The following is a 24029-nucleotide window of genomic DNA, read 5'->3' on the forward strand; positions in this document are numbered from 1 at the left end:
CGAAGGCTAAAGTTTCATAAAATGACTGTTGATCCAAGACAATTCTTCGATTCTTGACAGAGCGATGCTGGGATGAAATTTCCTCTGCTTGAGGCAAGGCTGAGTGTTGTGGTCCACCGCCGGCCTACTGCAGGGGGCAAACATCTGTACCTGCAGGAGTGTAAGGGGACAGGACAACACCTGGCCGGCTGTCAATCAGTCGGCCTGAAGGGATCAAGCCCCACACGGTCGGGTGTCAATCACCCTCCGGGATATAAGCCTGCGCCGGCCTCCTGAAGCCTCACTCAGAGTTGCTGCCGCCACAGCCAGCCTGGCTCTGTGGAAGTCTTTGTGGATTAAAGCCTGTTGTACAGTCTTTATCTTTGTGTGTGTCTGATTCTGGGTAACAGTGCACCACACTGAGATAAAGAATGAAGCATTTAAAGCAGCGATGTCTTCATTCGCTGGTTTGTGGATCTTTAGAATTCTTAATTCCTGAGGCCTAAGAATGCTTTGTCTTTTGAGTGCAGGATGAATCAATTTTTTTAGATGCTGGAGGAATCAAAGGATGTGAAACTCATGATGGTGGAGATGAAATTGCGGATTAGATTTCATCAAAGAATGATGCTTTTCAAAACATTTTAACCCTTTTGGCTCTGGACATGGGCGGGAGGTGCGTCTGAGGTAATAGTAGTCGTGATATAGGAATTCCTGCCTATTTACTACCCCACTCGATATTAATTGATGGCAATGAAGCAGAAGGCTCATTTCAGATGTGTCTCATGTGATACTCTAGTAATTTATTGCTGCCCGAGGCAAAGACCTATTGCATGACTCCTGCTTATGTGACAGGTTTAAATCCAAACAGAGTGATTTCACAATTCCAAACTTGCTGAAAAGTGATGCCAAATTTCCAAATAGCACAGAGAAGAATTATTTTGTTGAGTGGATTTCTATTAAATTTTTAAAGTGCACCTCATGCAACTCAGCTGATTGATACTTTATTATTTCGTGACATATCTGTCTATCTTATTCATACATGTATTTCCGTTGCCAACCATCAAAGTGAGTGGGAACTGCAGAATGGCACAAGGTGGGATGGGACTAGAAATGTTTCTGATGGAATAGAGACTCACAGATGATTGGCAGTAGTGAAACAGTTGGAAATCAGATCTTTGAAAGGAACAGAAAGCACAACTGGGAACTTGAAACATTTCTTCGATAGGAGGAATTCTTCGATGTAATTTTTGAAGGCAATAGAGTTCAAATCTATTTCTTGGCTTTTATGGGTTTACATCTCCATCGGGCACACAAAACTCAAAACAGTCAACCAGTTTATCTATCTCGGCTGCACCATTTCATCAGATGCAAGGATCGACAATGAGATAGACAACAGACTCGCCAAGGCAAATAGCGCCTTTGGAAGACTACACAAAAGAGTCTGGAAAAACAACCAACTGAAAAACCTCACAAAGATAAGCGTATACAGAGCCGTTGTCATACCCACACTCCTGTTCGGCTCCAAATCATGGGTCCTCTACCGGCATCACCTACGGCTCCTAGAACGCTTCCACCAGCGTTGTCTCCGCTCCATCCTCAACATCCATTGGAGTGCTTTCATCCCTAACGTCGAAGTACTCGAGATGGCAGAAGTCGACAGCATCGAGTCCACGCTGCTGAAGATCCAGCTGCGCTGGATGGGTCACGTCTCCAGAATGGAGGACCATCGCCTTCCCAAGATCGTGTTATATGGCGAGCTCTCCACTGGCCACCGTGACAGAGGTGCACCAAAGAAAAGGTACAAGGACTGCCTAAAGAAATCTCTTGGTGCCTGCCACATTGACCACCGCCAGTGGGCTGATATCACCTCAAACCGTGCATCTTGGCGCCTCACAGTTTGGCGGGCAGCAACCTCCTTTGAAGAAGACCGCAGAGCCCACCTCACTGACAAAAGGCAAAGGAGGAAAAACCCAACACCCAACCCCAACCAACCAATTTTCCCCTGCAGCCGCTGCAACCGTGTCTGCCTGTCCCGCATCGGACTTGTCAGCCACAAACGAGCCTGCAGCTGACGTGGACTTTTACCCCCTCCATAAATCTTCGTCCGTGAAGCCAAGCCAAAGACTGATGCTGTAAAGTGTAAGGTGTTGTTTTACCCAGCTGGTCAATAACCGAATTGCAGTCCCTGTGTCGTTGGATAGAGTTAGGGAAACATACTTTCTTTGGGGTATAGTGTTCTGACGAGGGGTTCGATGAATTAAAAACTGCAGCCAAGTCTTTAGGCAGGGGAGCAATGATCTCTGTTGGTTATTTCTCCTTTACCAGTAAATAGTAAAGTTTTCATTTGAGTATCAATGATAAACCATAACTAAATATTAACTACGTCTAAGCAAGTTAACCATCAACAATATTAATTATACATTTTAAGAATAATAAAACAAACTTGGTAACTATTATTCAAAATAACTACACACAAGAGTGATTCCGTGGATAAAGTTAAAACAATTTAATGAATAAATTGCCATGTTGCAGGATTCTAATTTGAAAAAAACTAATTTGTTAATTTCTGAAGCAATTATTTCAGAATCGTCTCGAAATAATCATTCACTTTTCTTTTATAAATATTTTTGTTGGCTTCCTCAAATAAGTGTTACGTAGGTACATGACAATCATTCACCTTTTAAAACTGTCATTGGTAACACGAGAATCCTTTCATTAATGATCTACCATACTCCAGTATCGAATTCACTCATAATAACTTGGGTCTAATAAGTTAAAGCTGGGGGAAGGCCACTCACCACATGTCGGTCCTTCCATTTCCTGGCATGGATTTTTTCACCTTCACATCAATTTCTTGCACCAGCTTCACATTCTTTGAACATAGAAATCTCCAGCTCAGTTCAGGCCCTGTGGCTCACAGTGCTGTGTTAACCTAATAAGCTATTCTAACTACTGCTGAGATTCTCCCTATTGCCTAACCTTCCATTTTCCTCAGAGCACATATCTACAAGTCTCCTGAAAAATCCTTGTAATGGAGGATTTAAACGATGCTTTTGCTTATGCAAGGCTGAGTATCAGTAACCTTCTTTGAGAATAGTGTATGACATAATCTAATTTACACCATGAGGCCTAGAGATGCAGTTGTCTTTTGTTGGTCACAGACTGTCAGGAGACCTTGAAGATAAGTAAACCATTTATTCAAAGTGATAAGCTATTTGGATAATATAAGCCATGGTCCCGCTGCTGAAGTTTGAGACTTTCTGAGGGGTGGAAACGTCTCTCGGCAAGAAGAAGAACATCTAGAGTCCAACCAATGTCCCGGTCGGGGGAGGTGGAGAAGCTGCTACCGGCACCCCGACAACCTACTATAAGTCGTTCCCTCGCTTTGGCAGTTGGGACCAGTCCAGGCATTGATAAGTATAATTGGGAAGGGCTTGCATATTGTAGTTTGAAATCAACTTTAGATTTAGTAATAAAGATTTGTATAAACTGAACTGCTCTCGGCGTGTGTCTCTGTTTTCTTTCAGTAGCTCAAACACTGTGACCAACCTAAACCGAAGAAAGTGAGAGGTACAAGTTTACCCAGGACAAATTGGCGTAGTCAGCAGGATTGGTCTCGAGATGTTTCGCTGAAAGAAAGAGGTGAGCCCTGACCAGTTCTTGATTCCGGGATGGACTTCCAAAGACGATGGGTTTGGCATGTTGGCCAATGCCCTGTCTTTGTTGGGACCACCCATTAGTTGGAATGAGAGGTTAGATCCACCAAGTGTGCCTCTGGGAGAGTGGGTTGCCACTCTCCTTCGAGAAAGTAAATTTCCTGATAAAAAGGAGACGCTGACGGATGGTTTTTGGCTGCTGGCCACAGCCTTACGTTGCTCTGTTCAGCGTGAAGCAGAATTAGTTCAGTGAGAAGTAGAATCCCAGCACAAGAGAGAGCAACTAGAGGAGGAGATAGAAGCCATGCGACAACGCTGTTCCATGATAAGTGAGATTGTCTGCACCAGTCAGGACCGAGCCAAAGAATGGGAGGATAGGCATGTCCAAATGATCTGCTGTAATATTAAACTCCAGCAGCAGCTCTGTGAAGATAAGGAAAAGCAAGGGGTAGAACCTGATCCACATCATATTCGTGCCATGATAAGGAATGGCGACAATCCTGATGTAATTGATGATTGGGATGGGAATATCTGGAATGACAATGGTAATAATGCAGATATCCCTCGGCATGTGCCTGACGTACTCCCCTCTCCACCCGCTGTTCACGCCCGCCTCGTAAGGCAGCGGACTTTCCAAACAGATGGAGATGGAAAGGGGTATGATGTAATTGTAGAGATTGAAGGGATAGATGTCCCAGCCTCCCAAGCGGACCCAGGGGAAGATACCCAAACCTCTGCTTATGCTCTATGGCCCCCCACCCTCTACGGGATGGCCTCCTCCCATCCACGGGGTAGAGGGCCCTGTGGGCCAAAGTGGGAACAGGGTTTGGGAGCTGTCAACGATTCGTGACTATTCTATAAAAGAGGTGGCCGCCATTGGAGATCGATTTAGGCAAAAGACGGGAGAAACTCTGGCGGCCTGGCTCCTGCGTGTTTGGGAACAAGGAGAGGGTAATATATATTTGACCCCTGAGGAATTGTTGGGATTAGGAACATTGACTACTGATATCCCGGTCACTGCTGAGCTATGTGGTAGAAGGAAAGGGGTGGATTACTTACTTGCCACTCTAGGGGATGCCCTGCTACGAGTATACCCATCACCAGTAGATTGGGATTTACATTTACAGAACAATTGGGGCACCCCAGAGGAGGGCATAGTAGTAATTCGTCAGCAGGCCCTGGCCTCTGCCTTGTATGCAGAGCGTTTGAGGCTGTGGGTACATGGGGGGAGCCCTGATGAAGAGATATTCACAGCCGGAATGCATACCAGATTGGTTCGTTCTGCCCAACCCACTGTACGGGGACTGGTTCTGTCTGTAACTAGTCCGCTAATTGTGCATCCTGTGTCTGAGGCAGTCCACGCCTTATCTGGGCTTAGAGAATTAGAGTTGGGAGGTAAAATCCACTCACGTTCAGCCCGGGTTAAATCAGACAAGCAGGATGAAAAGAGAGGGCCTGCTGCTAATAACGGACCGACAAGAAAGGACCTTTTTCTAACCTTGTTAAAGTTAGACGTACCTAAAAGTGATATTGATGGGAAACCTACCGCAGTCCTTTATGCCCTTTATAAGAGGAAGGCAGTGGAACATCATCCCTAGCTGTTGAGTCCTCCTGGCCCAGCTGTGCCCTCTGCTCCCACTGCTGCTTCTATCGAGCCAGCTTCTCCTGCTCCAGTTACCCGTAATGAGGTAAAACAAATGGTTAACAAGGCTCTTAAGGATAATAGTGGCATGTGGGCCTGGAAGCCCCCAAACCCTACTAAAGCATGAGGGTGTGGGCAGGGTTCCCGTGTCTACTCCATTGAGATACGGCGGATACACGGGGACCCGCGGCCCTACATACCGTTAACAATCCACTGGGGTGGGGGTAATGACCACCAATATTTGGCTTTGGTCGATACCGGTGCAGAGCACTCGGTGATTCCTGGTGACCCCGACCTCTGGACTGGACTGACATTTCAAATAGAGGGGATGGGAGGAGTGATCACCCTGGCGAAGGAGATAAAAGTCTGCGCCACAGTGGGTGATGGCCCTTCCCCTGTATGGTTACATGCCCTGGTGGCTACCACTGATTAATGTATCCTGGGTATCAATATGATACCCAGGATATGGCCCTTAATACTAGCCAAGGGGGATTTGCATTTGGAATTCGGACTATTACAAAAAGACTAGTGGTGGGTCGGGCTAAGTGGGATCTGTGATGGTGCCTCCCCGCCGAAACCAGTATGCATTCCACAATATCGCCTTCCTGGAGGGCAGGAAGAGATTACTGCCACCATTGATGCTTTGCAAGAAGAAGGGGTAGAGAGGCCCGCAACGTCACCCTTTAATAGCCCTGTTTGGCCAGTCCAGAAGCCGGACGGCTCCGGGAGAATGACAGTTGACTATCGCTTTTTGAACAAACATGCCCCACCACTTGCTTCGCCAGTTCCGGACATTGTTACCCTTATTGAAAACATTGCTACTGGGAACTCAGGAACATGGTGTGCTGTCATTGATCTCGCTAACGCCTTCTTCAGTATTCTTATAGCTGAGGACTCACAGGATCAGTTCGCCTTTACCTGGAAGGGGCATCAGTATACCTTCACCCGCCTCCCTCAGGGCTATGTACACTCTTCCACTATTTGCCACAGCCTTAATGCCCGTGATTTGGAGGTGGTGCCAGCATCGCCTTCTCTCTCGATTCACCATTATATTGATGATGTGATGATCCAAGGGGCCACGGAAGAGATGGTACAGGAAGGTATGGAGAGTGTCCAAGATACCCTGATGCAAAGAGGATGGGCCATTAACCTTGCCAAGGTGCAGGGCCCATCCCAGATGGTTATTTTCCTTGGAATTCAGTGGCAAGCTGGAGAACAGATTGCCGTGCCAGAGCGTATGGGTAAACGTTACGTCCTAGTAATGGTTGACACCTTTTTGGGACTGGTTTTTGCTTTTCCCACCAAGAAGGCTGACCAAGCTAGCACTATCCAAGGACTAAACCATTTAATTTCTCGATATGATGTACCAGAGGAGATTCAGTCTGATAATGGCTCGCACTTCTCCAGGAAGGCAATCTGTGATTGGGCAACTGACAACATTATCTTATGGGTCCACCACATTCCTTATTACCCACAGGCTGCTGGGTTAGTTGAACGAATGATCGGCTTACTGAAGGAACAAATTTGTTTATTAACACCACTGGGGACCCTGAAGGGGTGGTGCCATGTGCTGCAGCAGGCAGTCGACAATTTGAATCATCGCCCTTTAAAGGGAGGTAGACCTTTCCACCGACTTCTTCACGCTCCTGAATTACAGCCTAATCCAGAGGAAAAACAGTCATTGCCCCCCCCCATTCCCGAGCTGGAGAATGTCGGACAAAAAGGTATGGGTGGCACCACCAGGTAGTGGCCCTCCTGTAAAAGGGGAAATAGGGACACCTGCCCAGGGTAACACTCGGTGGGTGGCTATTGAGGGACAGGATGATTTAGTCTGTTTAAACACTGAACGCTTACAGCATTGTGAGTGACAAATGTCAGGCTTCTTTGTTCCAGGTTCTCCATCTTGCGCTCCTGCTGATCTGGCTTAACCGCTGCTTTGATGCCAGCAATTGGATTTGTAATATCGAGGACATTCCGAGGGAGTTGCCCGTGGGGGATACGGCCTGATGTATCCACTAATATATCTGATATTGTTCAGCATGTTTCAAAATCTGTTTGTGAGCTTCAGCGTCTGGGTATTGTGGCCCACAAGGATAGTTTGACCCTTGACTGGAATCCTTTTTCGTGGTTAACTGGTACATTTGGGGGATTGGGCCACGATATTCTCCGTTGGTTGCTCGCATTATCGCTTATTTTTGTGAATATTATAGTTTTAGTTTCTCTTTTTCACTCCTTCTGTACTCAAATGCTTGTAAGGTCTCGTAAGTGACAGGCTGCGACCAAGGGGTGGAATGTAATGGAGGATTTAGACTAGCTTATGCAAGGCTGAGTATCAGTAACCTTCTTTGAGAATAATGAACGACATAATCTAAATCAACAGACATAATGTAATTTACACCATGAGGCCCAGAGATGCAGTTGTCTTTTGTTGGTTGCAGACTGGAGACCTTGAAGTAAACCATTTATTCAAAGAGATAAGTTATGAGTAAAACATTTTTGAGTAAATATATAAGTATGAGAGATACTAGAAATTAGGAAGTAAAGTTAGTGAATGAAATAAGGAAGATTAGACTAGACTAGAGGAAGTTAAGTAAGTGCTGAGTAGGGATGAAGTCCGATGAGAGTGTGAGGAAGGGTTACGCAAGTGTAATAGAATAAGGGTCTTCTAGTGATAGAAAGAATTAGCAAGTTCTGCATAAAGAATTAGTAACTCCTGGGGGATGAGATGTGTGAATAAGGACAAAGGCAGATTCATGAATGAGGACAATGACATGATGGGGCCCAGACAGGATACCCCATGGTCTTTCAAGTTTACAGAAACTGCACGTAGGCAGACAGAATTACCAAATGCCAAACCCATCCAGGAGGCAGAAGTTAGGGGGGGAGGGTACCTCTACACTGAAATGAACTGTATAAAAGTTGGGAGAGCCCCAGTATGTGTGTGTATTCCCAGGGTAAGGGGAAGCACCCAACTTTGCACTGTTGTACAATAAATGTTCTTTGTTCTCAATTTTTGTCTCGAGCGAAATCTGTGAAGGTGCTTCTGTTTCGCACATAAGCCATGGTCCCGCTTCTGAAGTTTGAGCCTCTGAGGGGTGGAAACATCTCTCAGCAAGAAGAAGAACTTCTAGAGTCCAAGCAAAGTCCCGGTCGGGGGAGGTGGAGAAGCTGCTACCGGAGCCCCGACAACTTACTACAAGTGTGCGGTCGTTGCCTTGCTTCACCAGTTGGGACCAATCCAGGCATTGATAAGTATAATTGGGAAGGGCTTGCATATTGTTGTGTGAAATCAGCTTTAGATTTAGTAATAAAGATTTGTATAAACTGAACTGCTCTCGGTGTGTGTCTCTGTTTTCTTTCGGTAGCTCAAACACTGTGACCAACCTAAACCGAACAAAGTGAGAGGTACAAGTTTACCCAGGACAATCCTATGGTACCTCCCTCCACTACAGTTGCCGGCAGCGGATTCCATGTCCCCATTGCTCTGTGTGTGGAAACTATACTTCTCTTATCACTGCTGTACTTACTTCCAGGCAGCCTAAAATGATATTCTCTGGTGTTAGACATTTCAGCCCTGAGGAAAAGCCTGTGGCCACCAATACCTCTCATCATCAGATCACCCTTCATCCTCCGTTGCTTCCCTTAATATCTGAAAAAAAATTGCTCTGCAAATTACACAGTCTAAACATTCACAGTCTTCTTGAATTGAGAATTCCATCGATTCACCATCCCTGGTTGAAAAAATGTCATCTCATATCAGTACTGAATGACCCGCCCCTTATTTTGAAATGGTAATTCCTCATCCGAGGCACACAATGTAAGATAAATATCAACCTTTATCTTCACCATAAAGCCCATAAAAATAATATCATATTCATCTTTCAGTTCAAGTCAGTAGAAGCTCTGAGGGTGTAATCTCTCCTGATTTAAGTGTGCTCTCGTCATTCTTCTGTTGCCCCTAAGACTGGGAATAAATTTGGTGAACCATCCGTGCCTCCAATCACAAGTGTGTCCTTCCTTCAGTTGGGAGGCTAAACCTGCAGACGATATTCCATAAATGTTTTCAGCAAGAGCTCTCTCCTTTTGCATTTAATCCTTTTCCAACAAAGGTGAACCAATCATTTTCTTTCCAATGTGTTTGCTGTAACTGCATACGAACTTTTACTAATGTGTAAAATGACTCCCAGGTCGCTTTGAACACCAACTCCTTTCAATCTCTCCCCATTTAAAAATATTTCATCTCTTGACTGTTTCTGACAAAGTGGTTGATATCTCATTCATGCAGGTAATATTCCATCTGTTGTGTCCTTACCCTAGCCCTAAAAACACAGAGATGCTGGAGAAACTCAACAGGTCACGTGGTGTCCATAGGAGGTAAAGATATATTACTTATGTTTTGAGTCTGACCCCCTTCCTCAGATGTCCTACCTTGTGGTTATCTATCTTTACCTCCTACGGAGGCTATGTGACTGGCTGATTCCTCTGTGTTTTTACTACATGTTTCACTCCTTATTCTAGCCTTGCTGATAACCTCCTGTCAGCTTCACTGCAACCTACACAGAGCACTCTGCCATTTCGTCTTCCATTAAGAGCCTAAGGAGTAAGAGCTGGAGTACACTTCTGCCATTTAATAAAAAAAACATGAATGTATTAATAAAGGAACAAAATGGGCATATCATATTTGAAACTCTCTTTCAAATGACTGAAAAAAACTGCAAACACTTGGGGTTTATATCTGTTTGTCATCACAGCATCAAAGCTGCCCAATCCAAAATTCTTTCATAATCTCTTCTTTCTGACAAGGTACGAATGACAAATCCATGCCTGAATATTATTTCAATACCATGCACTCTCTAATTCAGTTCAATAATTCTTCTTGTAGTACCTTATTAAAAACCTTCTGAAATTCCAAAAGAATCATGTCTACTCCACCAGTTACACTCCATACCCAATTCACTGCATGTTCATTTTCTTTAGGCTAAACAATTCCTTCTTGCTGCATCGAAAGATTTCTCCGTGGAGCTGCTAACAAATTATGGTGAACATTTATCAGCCGCAGCCTGAAGTCCTAATTGGCACTGAACACTTCATTGGGAGTGTCTGATAAATCGCAGTAGCCACAAACCAGAATGCAACAAAATTAATAGATATAAAAAATGCAATATTAATCTAATTTTTTTCTGTAAAGGAATTGAAAGAATTATGTCAATTATATTCTAGCTAAATAGGCTAAATGTGGTAACCTCAAACATTTCAATACATGGTTCAAAGAAAGAGTAAATAATTTTTTAAGTAAAGGGTCATCTAAAAAGACAACATTGCCATCTCATGTCAGGGAAATTATCTGATCACAGACTTAATTTCACTTGATACATGGTGTAGAGAATGTACGCAGCAAACCTCCACTGCTATCTGACTCAAAAAATCCACCTCTACAAGCATGCATATTTACACAGAAAGGCAAACAAATTCCCACAGAAAATAAGCCTGTGGAGCCACATCAAGACCTTCACTAGAATCTTTGTATATTAAAATCTTAGCTTTATCTAATATAAGAAGAATGTGTCAATAATCACAGTTAGTGTCGAGTATGGTAAAGGCTTCAACTTAGTTTCTAAATAATATGTCTTGCAGAACAGCCGGCTGTACAAAATATCCTCCACATTTAGGATGCTCAAGGAATAGTGTCAGAAGTGGACAATTTAACCCATGGGCACTCAACAAAGCGAGGCTGACCATCCATCTCAACTGTATCTTCCTGAATGATTATGACACCCTTGACCAGGTTTAAACTAGTAATAACTTGGCTAACCTAGAAAAATATAATTTAAATAGTCACAGAAATAATGAAAGGAACCATATTTTAACTGATATGCATAAACTATACTGGTTACATGCAGTTCTGTGATCTTAGTTAGCTTGAAGGCAGACTCCACACCATTAATAGAGGATGTATAAAGCTTCCTTCTACTGGTAGTAGAAGCCCAGATTAATGGCCTTGGGGAACAGTCATTTAATTCCATGTTGTATTCTGTGCTTTATAATTAAGTTATCCCATCCTTGCGTATAATAGCAGGCAAAATACAACAAAAGAGCCATGGATAGTGTTCCAGTTCCATTAAACACTTCGAGGGCAGCATGGTTTGACTAATGAGAGGTTCATTCAATGGTTTGATAGGAGTGGGGAATGAATGTCTTGAATTTGGTGATAGGGAGTGACTGAGAAATATTAACATTCATTAAGTCCCCACTTGTAGATGAGTCAGGGAACTTGTAATATACTGGTTCAGGGAACAATAAATCTTTGGTATGAAGGATCGGAGATCAAGAATAAAGAAGGCTTTGCTGAGTCATTTAGATGATTGCGTACTATGGAATGAAAAGGTAATATTAGTATTGGGAGGCTATTATGCTATTGGATTGTGATCAATGTGTTTGGTTCCTTCCTGTTTTTCAGAGAATTAAAACACTAATCTTATTGAGTAAGCTTTGGACTTGTTCAAGGTTACTCTATGAAATAGGCAAATAAAAACAACTTGGTACAATTAGTGTGAAGAATAATCCCCTTGAATAAAAAACTTTGAAGCTCCCCTTGCTAAGTAATCGAAATTAAACAAACACTAAGCCCCTCTCAAAACAAAGTAAAACTTATACAAATAAAAAGGTATTTTTTTTAGAAAAGGAAACTACAAAGGTAGTAACTCCCCACTTAACTGGGTGTGGAAAGAAATAAAATCCCTCCCACAGGTGGCAGATGACTTCCGAAAGCTTCAGCGACCGCCATCCCCCAACCGAACATAAAATTATGTCTAAATCAGCTCACAACCCCAATGAATTCAATCCCAAAGCTTGTTCCGGATCAATATCAATCAAGATCTTTGACATATTTGTCTTCCCGTTCCCATTTCCATTCTTCTTATCAGGTATCTTCCTCTTCGGAGAAGAGTGCCTTTCAGTAGCCCTGTCTGGCAAAGAATTGGCAAAAATTAAAAGCGTCGTGATCCCTCTCAAAAAACTGTGATTGGAAATTACCATAAGAGATCTTCAAAACTGCAGGGTATCTAAAAGAAAATTTATAACCCTTCCTCCAAAGCACCTCTTCAGCAGAATTAAATTCTTTATGCCTTTTAATAATTTCTTGACTTAAATCCAGATAGAAAAAAATCTTAATTCCTTGTACCACCAACGAGGATTGATATCTATGTGCATTTTGGACTGCTACTCTCAAAATAGTTTCCCTATCTTGGTACCATAAACAATGAAACAAAACAGCTCATGGAGGATGACCCGGATATGGTTTACTTCTTAAGGCCCTATGTGCTCTATCTAATTCCAAACGATCTGGAAAAAATTCCAATCCCAATACTTCAAGGATCCACTTCTAAAATTCTTTTATTGGATCCAAACCCTCAATTCCTTCAGGAATTCCCACTATTTTAACATTATTCCGGTGGATTTGATTTTCCAAAGAGTCTATCTTCTTCAATAAGTCCTTCTGAATTTCCCATCCAACAAAAGAATCTTCCATATAACCATATAACATATAACCTATAATATATAACCATATAACAATTACAGCACAGAAACAGGCCAATTTGGCCCTCTAGTCCGCACTGATCCAAGTCCCCTCCTCTAATCCCACTTACCAGCACTCTGCCCATATCCCTCCATCCCCCTCCCATCCATATACTTATTCAACTCTTTCTTAAATGACAAAATTGACCCTGCCTCCACCACCTTTCCCGGAAGCCCATTCCACACAGTAACCACTCTCTGAGTAAAGAAGTTCCCCCTCATGTTACTCCTAAACCTTTGTCTGTCAACTCTCAAACTATGACCTCTTATATCCATCTCTCTTACTCTCAATGGGAAAAGCCTTTCCACATCAACTCTATCTATCCCTCTCATTATCTTAAACATCTCTATCAAATCCCCTCTCAGCCTTCTACGTTCCAAGGAATAAAGACCTAATTTGCTCGAACTCTCCTTCTATTCCAGATGCTTAAACCCAGGCAACATTTTTGTGAATCTTCTCTGCACTCTCTCTATCTTGTTAATATCCTTCCTATAAATCAGTGACCAGAACTGCACACAGTACTCTAAATTTGGCCTCACCAATGCCTTGTACAGTTTCATTATTACTTCCCAACTCCTATATTCTATGAACTGATTTATATAGGCAAGCATACTAAAGGCCTTCTTCACCACCCTAGCTACATGCGCTCCTACCTTCAGGGAACAATGCACCGTTATTCCTAGATCTTTCTGCTCCACTGCATTCCTCAATGCCCTCCCATTTACCACATATGTCTTGCTTTGATTATTCTTTCCAAAATGAACCACCTCACACTTATCAGCATTAAACTCCATCTGCCATCTTTCTGCCCACTCCTCTAAGCAGTTTAAATCCCTCTGCAATCTTTGAAAACACTCTTCATCATCCACAGTTCCCCTTATTTTAGTATCGTCTGCATATTTACTAATCCAATTTACCGCCCCATCCTCCAGATCATTAATATATATGACAAACAGCAACAGTCCCAATGCCAAACCCTGAGGTACACCGCTTGACACCGGCCTCCATCCTGACAAACAATTATCTACCAGTACTCTCTGGCACCTTCCTTCCAGCCACTGTTGAATCCATTTGACTATCTCCAAATTAATACCAAGGACTTAGCCTTCCTAACTAACCACCCATGCCGAACCTTATCGAAGACCTTACTGAAGTCCACATAGACAACATCCACTGCTCTACCCTCATCAACATTCCTAGTCACCTCTTCAAAAAATTCAACAAAGTTGGTCAAACATGACCTTCCTTGCACAAATCTGTGTTGAGTGTCCCTGATCAGACCCTGTCCCTCCATATACTTATATATACTATTGTGAGAGATGGGAAAACTGATCTAAAATTATGAACATGGAAGAAACTAAAATTCATCAGTTAATGGCTGTAACCAGTACAAACAGGATGAGCTTGGGGATTAGGATGCAGGAAAGCAGAGTCAGCACGATTAACATAAGAATCTTCTGTGTGACAAGAGCCAACATAAGACTAAGAAAAGGAATGGTAAGGTACAATAGAATGTAGGAAGTTGAGGTAGTCTGGATCAGATAAAGGACTCCTAGCCCTAGATAGAAGTACCAAGTCCTACATATCTAATTAGCTAACCTTACACAGATTTCTTCTTCTTCTTTGGCTTGGCTTCGCGGACGAAGATTTATGGAGGGGGTAAAAAGTCCACGTCAGCTGCAGGCTCGTTTGAGGCTGACAAGTCCGATGCGGGGCAGGCAGACACGATTGCAGCGGTTGCAAGGGAAAATTGGTTGGTTGGGGTTGGGTGTAGGGTTTTTCCTCCTTTGCCTTTTGTCAGTGAGGTGGGCTCTGCGGTCTTCTTCAAAGGAGGTTGCTGCCCGCCAAACTGTGAGGCGCCAAGATGCACGGTTTGAGGCGATATCAGCCCACTGGCGGTGGTCAATGTGGCAGGCACCAAGAGATTTCTTTAGGCAGTCCTTGTACCTTTTCTTTGGTGCACCTCTGTCACGGTGGCCAGTGGAGAGCTCGCCATATAACACGATCTTGGGAAGGCGATGGTCCTCCATTCTGGAGACGTGACCCACCCAGCGCAGCTGGATCTTCAGCAGCGTGGACTCGATGCTGTCGACCTCTGCCATCTCGAGTACTTCGACGTTAGGGATGAAAGCGCTCCAATGGATGTTGAGGATGGAGCGGAGACAACGCTGGTGGAAGCGTTCTATGAGCCGTAGGTGGTGCCGGTAGCGGACCCATGATTCGGAGCCAAACAGGAGTGTGGGTATGACAACGGCTCTGTATACGCTTATCTTTGTGAGGTTTTTCAGTTGGTTGTTTTTCCAGACTCTTTTGTGTAGTCTTCCAAAGGCGCTATTTGCCTTGGCGAGTCTGTTGTCTATCTCATTGTCGATCCTTGCATCTGATGAAATGGTGCAGCCGAGATAGGTAAACTGGTTGACCGTTTTGAGTTTTGTGTGCCCGATGGAGATGTGGGGGGGCTGGTAGTCATGGTGGGGAGCTGGCTGATGGAGGACCTCAGTTTTCTTCAGGCTGACTTCCAGGCCAAACATTTTGGCAGTTTCCGCAAAGCAGGACGTCAAGCGCTGAAGAGCTGGCTCTGAATGGGCAACTAAAGCGGCATCATCTGCAAAGGGAATCACGTTGCTCTCCATTGCAGGCAAAATCTTCGCTAGGATTCTACTAAATAGAATAATACCTAGTGTCGCCGAGAATATTCTCCCAGATTCACAGTGCGGCTTTCGTGCAAACAGAGGAACTACTGACATGGTCTTTGCCCTCAGACAGCTCCAAGAAAAGTGCAGAGAACAAAACAAAGGACTCTACATCACCTTTGTTGACCTCACCAAAGCCTTCGACACCGTGAGCAGGAAAGGGCTTTGGCAAATACTAGAGCGCATCGGATGTCCCCCAAAGTTCCACAACATGATTATCCAACTGCACGAAAACCAACAAGGTCGGGTCAGATACAGCAATGAGCTCTCTGAACCCTTCTCCATTAACAATGGCGTGAAGCAAGGCTGTGTTCTCGCACCAACCCTCTTTTCAATCTTCTTCAGCATGATGCTGAACCAAGCCATGAAAGACCCCAACAATGAAGACGCTGTTTACATCCGGTACCGCACGGATGGCAGTCTCTTCAATCTGAGGCGCCTGCAAGCTCACACCAAGACACAAGAGAAACTTGTCCGTGAACTACTCTTTGCACACAGATTTATACATATTAAATTAGCCAACCCTAGATAGGATGAGTCAACTCTGCATACCAAGAGACTGTAGCCCCGAGAATCAGGAAGGTGTGAATAAGGACAATGACATGATGGGACACCCACAGGATACCCCCTGGTCCTCCAAGTGTACTGAAACTGCATGTAGGCAGGAAGGATTGCCTATGCCAAACCCATCCAGGGGGCAGAAGAATGTAAGGGGGAGGGCACTCTGATACTGAAATTGACTGTATAAAAGTTGGGTGAGCCCCAGTGTATGTGTGTATTCCCAGGGTAAGGGGAAGCACCCAACTTTGCATTGTTGTAAAATAAATGTTCTTTGTTCTCAATTTTTGTCTCGAGCAATTTCTTTAAAGGTACTTCAATTTCTAACACTATCTCTAAGAACGCTTTCCATCAATTTACCTACCACAGACATCAAACTTACAGGCCGATAATTGCTCGGCTTGCTCCTTGAACCCTTTTTAAACAAAGGAACCACATGCGCAACACGCCAATCCTCCGGCACGATACCCGTCTTGAATGACTTTTGAAAAATCACTGACAGAGCCTCCGCTCTTTCCTCACTAACCTCTCAAGGTCCTGGGGAAAATTCTGTCAGGATTTATCCACCTTTATATGTTTCAAAAGCTCCAGTACAACCTCTTTCTTAAACACTATAGTCTCCATATTTACCCTCATTGCTTCCTTTACCCTGCACAGTTCAATATCTTTCTCCTCAGTAAATACTAAGAAAAATAAATTGTTCAAGACCTCCCCCATCTTTTTTGGCTCCACACACATTTGTCCTTTCTGATTCTCTATTGGACCAATTTTGTCTCTCACTTTCCTTTTGCTATTTACATATTTGTAGAAACCCTTTGGATTTATTTTCACCCTGCTTGCTATAGCCACCTCATTCCTTCTTTTAGCTTTTCTAATTTCTTTCTTAAGAACATAGGAACATAGGAAGTAGGAACAGGAGTCGGCCAAAAATGGCCCATCGAGCTTGCTCCACCATTCAATAAGATCATGGCTGATCTAATTTATGACCTAACTCCACCTACCTGCCTTCTCCCCATATTCCTTAATTCCTCTATCATATCTAACCGATTTTTAAATATGTTTAATGAGGCAGCCTCAAACACTTCCCTGGTTAGAGAATTCCAAACATTCACTACTCTCTGGGAAAAACTATTTTTCCTCATCTCTGTCCTAAATCTACTCCCCCGAATCTTGAGACTGTGTCCTCTCGTTTTAGTTTCCCCGGCCAGCTCAAAAAACCTTCCTGCATCTATCCTATCCATACCCTTCATAATCCTATATGTTTCTATAAGATCTCCTCTCATTCTTCTGAACTCGAGCGAATACAATCCTAGACGATTTAATCTTTCATCATAAGTCAACTCCTTCATCCCAGGGATCAACCTAGTAAACCTACTCTGGACCGTCTCCAAAGCCAGTATATCCTTGCTCAAATATGGAGACCAGAACTGGACACAGTACTCCAGGTGCGGTCTCACCAGTACCTTATACAGTTACAGATTCTTTTTACATTCAATATAGTACCCACACATCTTTTTTTCCTGTTTCCTATATTTATTGTAGTATTCCCTCTTTTTTCAAACTAAGTTTCCAATATCCCACGGCTCTCTCAAACTTTTGACATTATCTTTCAACCTAACAGGTATATAAAGATTTTGTACTTTTAAAACCTCTCCTTTAAAATACCCTCCATTTCTCTAATACATCCTTCCCAGAAAACAAATTGCCCCAATCCACCCCTTGTAAATCCTTTCGCATCTACTCAAACGTAGCTTTTCCCCACTCAAAAACCTCAACTCTGGGCCCAGACCTACCCTTTTCCATAAATACCCTGAAGCTAATGGCACCATGATCACTGGACGCAAAGTGCTCCCCCAAACATAACTCTGTCACCTGACCCATCTCATTCCCCAACTGTAAATCCAACACAGCTCCCTCTCTAGTTGGTACCTCCATATATTGATGAAAAAAGCTACACTGCACACATTTTTCAAAATCCAGCCCATTCACAGAATGGGTTTCCCAATTAATATTCAGCAAATTAAAACCCCCACAATCACTACCCTGTGCTTATTATAAATATCTGCTATCTCTCTACTAATTTGTTCCTCTAATTCACATTCCACATTCGGTGGTCTATAATACACCCCTATAATTGTAACTTGTATAACAATATAACCATATACAGCACAGAACAGGCCAGTTTGGCCCTACAAATCCGTGCCGGAACAAATCCCCACCATCCTAGTCCCACTGACCAGCACCTGGTCCATACCCCTCCAATCCTCTCCCCTCCATGTAATTATCCAGTCTTTCCTTAAATGTAAATAACGTTCCTGCTTCAACCACCTCCACCAGAAGATTATTCCACATCCCAACCACCCTTTGCGTGAAGAAATTTCCCCTCATGTTCCCCTTATAATTTTCCCCTTTCAATCTCAAACCATGGCCTCTGGTTTGAATATCCCCCACTCTTAATTGAAAAAGCCTATCCACATTGACTCTCTCTGTCCCTTTTAAAATCTTGAACACCTCCATCAAATCCCCCCTCAATCTTCTATGTTCCAGAGAAAAAAGCCCCAGTCTGCACAACCTTTCCCTGTAACTCAAACCCTGAAATCCTGTCAACATTCTCGTGAACCTTCTCTGCACTCTCTCTATTTTGTTTATATCCTTCCTATAATTTGGTGACCAAAACTGCACACAGCATTCCAAATTTGGCCAATGCTTTGTACAATTTCATCATAACATCCCAACTCTTGAATTCAATACTCCGATTTATGAAGGCCAACATTCCAAATGCCTTCTTCACAACTCTTCTTCTTCTTTGGCTTGGGTTCGCGGACGAAGATTTATGGAGGGGTAATGTCCACGTCAGCTGCAGGCTCGTTTGTGGCTGACAAGTCCGATACAGGACAGGCAGGACACGGTTGCAGTGGTTGCAAGGGAAAATTGGTGGGTTGGGGTTGGATGTTGGGTTTTTCCTCCTTTGTCTTAGAGAGAGTGCAGAGAAGATTCACGAGAATGTTGACAGGATTTCAGGGTCTGAGTTACAGGGAAAGGTTGTGGAGACTGGGGCTTTTTTCTCTGGAGCGTAGAAGATTGAGAGGGGACTTGATAGAGGTGTTTAAGATTTTAAAAGGGACAGACTGAGTAAATGTGGATAGGCTTTTTCAATTAAGAAAGGGGGAGATTCAAACTAGAGGACATGGTTTAAGATTGAAGGGGGAAAATTATAAGGGGAACATGAGGGGAAATTTCTTTACGCAGAGGGTGGTGGGGATGTGGAATGAGCTTCCGGCAGACGTGGTCGAGGCGGGATCATTGGTTCCATTTAAGGAAAGACTGGATCGTTACATGGATAGGAGGGGACTAGAGGTGTATGGACCAGGTGCTGGACAGTGGGACTAGGAGGGTGGGGATTTGCTACGGCATGGACTAGTAGGGCCAAACTGGCCTGTTCTGTGCTGTAAGTGGCTATATGGTTATATGGTTATATGGTCTTTTGTCAGTGAGGTGGGCTCTGCGGTCTTCTTCAAAGGAGGTTGCTGCCCGCCGAACTGTGAGGCGCCAAGATGCACAGTTTGAGGCGATATCAGCCCACTGGCCCTGGTCAATGTGGCAGACACCAAGAGATTTCACCACTCTATCTACCTGAGTATCAACTTTGAGGGTACTGTTTACCATAATTCCTAAATCCCTATGTTGCTCTGCACTCCTCAATTGTCTCCTCAATTTGCCTTTCCAAAATGCAACACTTCACACTTATCCGTATTAAATTCCATCAGCCATTTCTCAGCCCACTCCTCTAGCTTCTACAAAGGGAGGTAAGCAGACGCCTGTTTAAACGAAGTTCTGCTATTGGCAACGATAAAATTGTGTGTTGTAACTACTCTGTAAAAGCCCTCGTTAAAGCCAAAGAATAAAACAAAAGGGGGTTGAAGTCCCCCTAGTAGAACGGGGTTGGAGTCCCCTGTAGTAAAAAAGGGGGTTGGAGTCCCCCTAGTAGAACGGGGTTGGAGTCCCCTGTAGAAAAAAGGGGGATCTTGAGAGATAGGTTTAGACACTTGGCCAATTAGAATAAGGTGTATTGTGATGGTTATTTGCTTCTATAATGTGTAATAAGTATTTGATTAAGGATCGTATACCATAGTAGGTGTAGAATAAGTATCTGTGTGGAAGGGAAAACTAGCAGGAGTAGCGATGCATAAATTGACTTGGAAGTACGCTTTTGGAGGTTTGCAGTTACGCCATTTTCAAATTTATTATGAGGCAGCTCAATTAAGATTTATTAATCGTATGCTAGATGTTTTGTGTTCCCTTAGTTGGGCCAGGGTAGAATTGGCCAGTATACTGGAACCTTGTCCACATCAATTTGTATTTAAATGGAATTCTGTTTTATTACAAAGATACAATGTACCGGTTTTGAAACACTTATTAGGGATTTGGACCAAAAGGAATTTATTAATAGGCTCAAAAGGTAAAATATCGGTTCAGGCCCCAATATATCAAAATAAATTGATTCCTTTTACATGGAATAATGGATTTTTCGGAAATTGGCAGATTAAAGGAATAAAGTTATTGCAGGATTGTTTTGAAAAGGGTAAATTTTTATCAATTAAGCAACTTAGAGAGAAATTTGGGATTTCAGGGAATTCTTTGTTTGTTTATTATCAAATTAGTGAAAGATAATTTTGGAAGAGAAATTAAAATTCCCAAGTTAACAAAATTTGAGTTCATGATTTCTCATTTTTCAGATAAGGGTTTTATCTCAGAGATGTATGCGTTGTTACAAGATACTATGGATAAAATAAATTTAGATAAATCCAGGATTAAATAGGAAAATGATTTAACTTGTGATATCGATCAGGCCGACTGGGAGATGATGTGTTTTGAGGGTGTGAATAAATTAATTAAGATACAGTATGATCAACTATAATTTTTTTGCATCAGTTATATTTTAACCCTGAGAAATTGAGAAAATATGGATTTAGTAATTCAGAGTTGTGTTTTAGATGTGGATCATGTGCTGGAACTTTTTACATTCTGTTTGGCTTTGTGATAAAGTTCAATCATTTTGGTATAAAATTAGGGAATTTCTTCAAAATTTGTTTAAAATTCAATTTTTATTAGATCCCAAAAATTTTTCATGGGTTATATTGTTCCATTTATGGACTTGGGGTTAGATAAGTTTCAGAGAGCATTTTTGCATTTAGCATTGGCGGTAGCGCGTAAATGTGTTGCGAATTCCTGGAAAGATTAAGTTGAGATAAATGTAAATCGTTGGCATAATGAGTTGAAGTCCTGTATTTATATGGAAAAAATAACATAATTTGCATGATAATTATGATATTTTTGTTAAAATGTGGTCATCTTATTTGAAATGTATGAATTTAGTAATATCTTAAACTGCGGTATGTATTTTCTTTAATACTTCCCTTGTTGGGTCTGTTGAGGGTGGTGGAAGGGGGTGGGATAGTTGTAGTTCTAATCTTTATATTATGGATTTTGTAAAAGTTTTTGTTTGGAAAATGTTAAATAAAGTTGAAAAAAAAGAATAATCCCCTTGGATTAAATTAGGTGGGAATTTTGGTACTCAGAATGTTGTCAAGGTTCAAAATTTATTTTTAAATTCATTCAAATGTTTAAATTTAGACATACAGCATGGGAGCAGGCCATTGTGGCCCATGAGTTTGCGCCGCTGAATTTACACCCCATTAACCTATACTCCCGGTACGTTTTGAAGGGTGGGAAGAAACCGGAGCCCCTGGCGAAAACTCACACAGACACAGGGAGAACGAACAATCTCTTTACAGACAGCATGGGATCGAACCCCAGTCGCAATCTTTGGCGCTATAAAGGTATTGAGCTAACCACTACATCAGCTGTTCCATCCAAAAACACCAATATCCCTTAAAACTCCGGTGACAACAAAGGCAAAAATTCCCATTTATGCAATGAAATAAACTAACCTGATGAAATTTTACAGGGTAGAGCCAATCACTCTGTTGCCACAGAACCACAAAAATGTTGTCAACTTACCTTTCTCATATTTGAAAGTGATTTTACTCCCATGATCTCCATTTCATGCAATGTGTCATGGATTCGTGGTTTCATAAACAGAAAGAAAACAAATACAGGCCCTTTGGCCTATTTTGCTGAGGCCAATCAAGTTGTGGATTTACGTTAATCTGATTAGCCTGCATTAATTCCCTATTCCTGTAAACCTTTCCTATCCATGGGCCTGTCCAAATGCCTTTTAAATGTTATAATATACCTGCCTCTACTTCCTCCTTTGTGAGCTAATTCCATAAATCCAGCATCCTGTGTGAAAAGCGTATGCCTCAGATTCCCTTTAAATCTTTGCCCCTCTCGTCTTAAACTATGGCAAAAAGACTGTGAATATATACCCTACCAATCTCCCTCATGATTTTATAAACATCTATAAGCTCACCACGCAGCCTCCATCACTCCAGGGAAAACAGTCCCAGCTGATCTATTCTCCCACTACAACTCAAGCCCTCCAGTCTGATGAGATGAGATCCCCCTTCGTCCTCATGTGCTCCAAGGAGCAAGACCCTAGACCAACCTCTCCCTCAAGGTCAGGGCCACAAGTCTTGGCAATATCCTCGTCAATCTTCTCTGCATCCTCTCCAGTTTGATGACTTCTTTCCTAGCACGGTGACTAAAATTGAACCGAATCCTCCAAAGGGAGCCTCACCAATAATGTCCATGATCCCATCAAAGATCTCTCAACCTCTACCTTGAATGCACGTTTATAAGGAGTCTTCATAGCCCCTTCGTGTAGTGAATTCCAAACATTTACCACCTCTTTCCCAAACAATCGAACCTCTTATATTGAGGCTGTTACTCCATTTAACAGGATCATCTGCAGACATTGCAGTTGAATGCAATGCACAAAAGTATTGAAGGGAGTCAGCATCTCTAGGAAAGGGAATCAACATTTTGAGCCTGATGAGGTTAATTGGCTGCTGTCAATTGTTGCTGAGTGGAGGTGGATGGCAAATCTATCAAAGGATATTTAGACTTGTGAGAGACGTCTAAAGGGAAATAAGGTGCTGGGAGGGAAACAATGGGCTGAATGGCCTTTTTTGTAGTGAGCATCACAAAAATACGAGTTAGTCAATAATTCATAGTTAACAATCCATATTATAGATGTTTCTGTGATTAATGAGATCATGGCTGATCTTAAAGTTCAGTACCCCGTCCCCGCCTTCTCTCCGTAACCCCAAATTCCCTGATACTGAAGAAATAGATCTAATTCCCTCTTAAATATATTCAATGAACCTGCCTCTACTGCTCTCTGTGGCAATGAATTCCACAGATTCACCACCCTCTGGGTCAAGAAATTCTTCCTCATCTCGGTTCTAAATGGTTTGCCTATTCTCCTCAAACCATGGCCCCGGGTTCTGGACTCCCCCACCATCAGAAACATCCCTTCCGCATCCATTCTGTCCAGTCCTGCCAGAATTTTATAGGTCTCTATGAGATCCCCTCTCAATCTTCTAAACTCCAGCGAGTACAATCCCAGTTTGTGCAATCTTTCCTCCTAAGTTATTCCTGTCATTCCAGGTATCAGCCTGGTGAATCGCCTCTGCACTCCCTCCATTGCAAGAACATCCTTCCTTAGATAAGGTGACCAAAACTGCACACAATCCTCCAGGTGGGGTCTCACCAAGGCCTGTACAACTGCAGTAAGGTATCCTTATTCCTAGACTCAAACCCTCTTGATATGAAGGCCAACATACCCTTTTTAACCACCTGCTGTACCTGCATGCTCGCCTTCAGAGACTGGTGCACAAGAACCCCTAGGTCTCTCTGCACTTCCCCATCTCCCAATCTTTAAGGTAAGTGGAGGGATGTTTCGGGAGATGTCAGAGGTAAGTGAGTGGTGGGTGTCTGGAATGCATTTCTCGGGGGTGGGG

Source organism: Narcine bancroftii, unplaced genomic scaffold, assembly GCF_036971445.1.
Source record: "Narcine bancroftii isolate sNarBan1 unplaced genomic scaffold, sNarBan1.hap1 Scaffold_267, whole genome shotgun sequence".
NCBI classification, from domain to species: Eukaryota; Metazoa; Chordata; class Chondrichthyes; order Torpediniformes; family Narcinidae; genus Narcine; species Narcine bancroftii.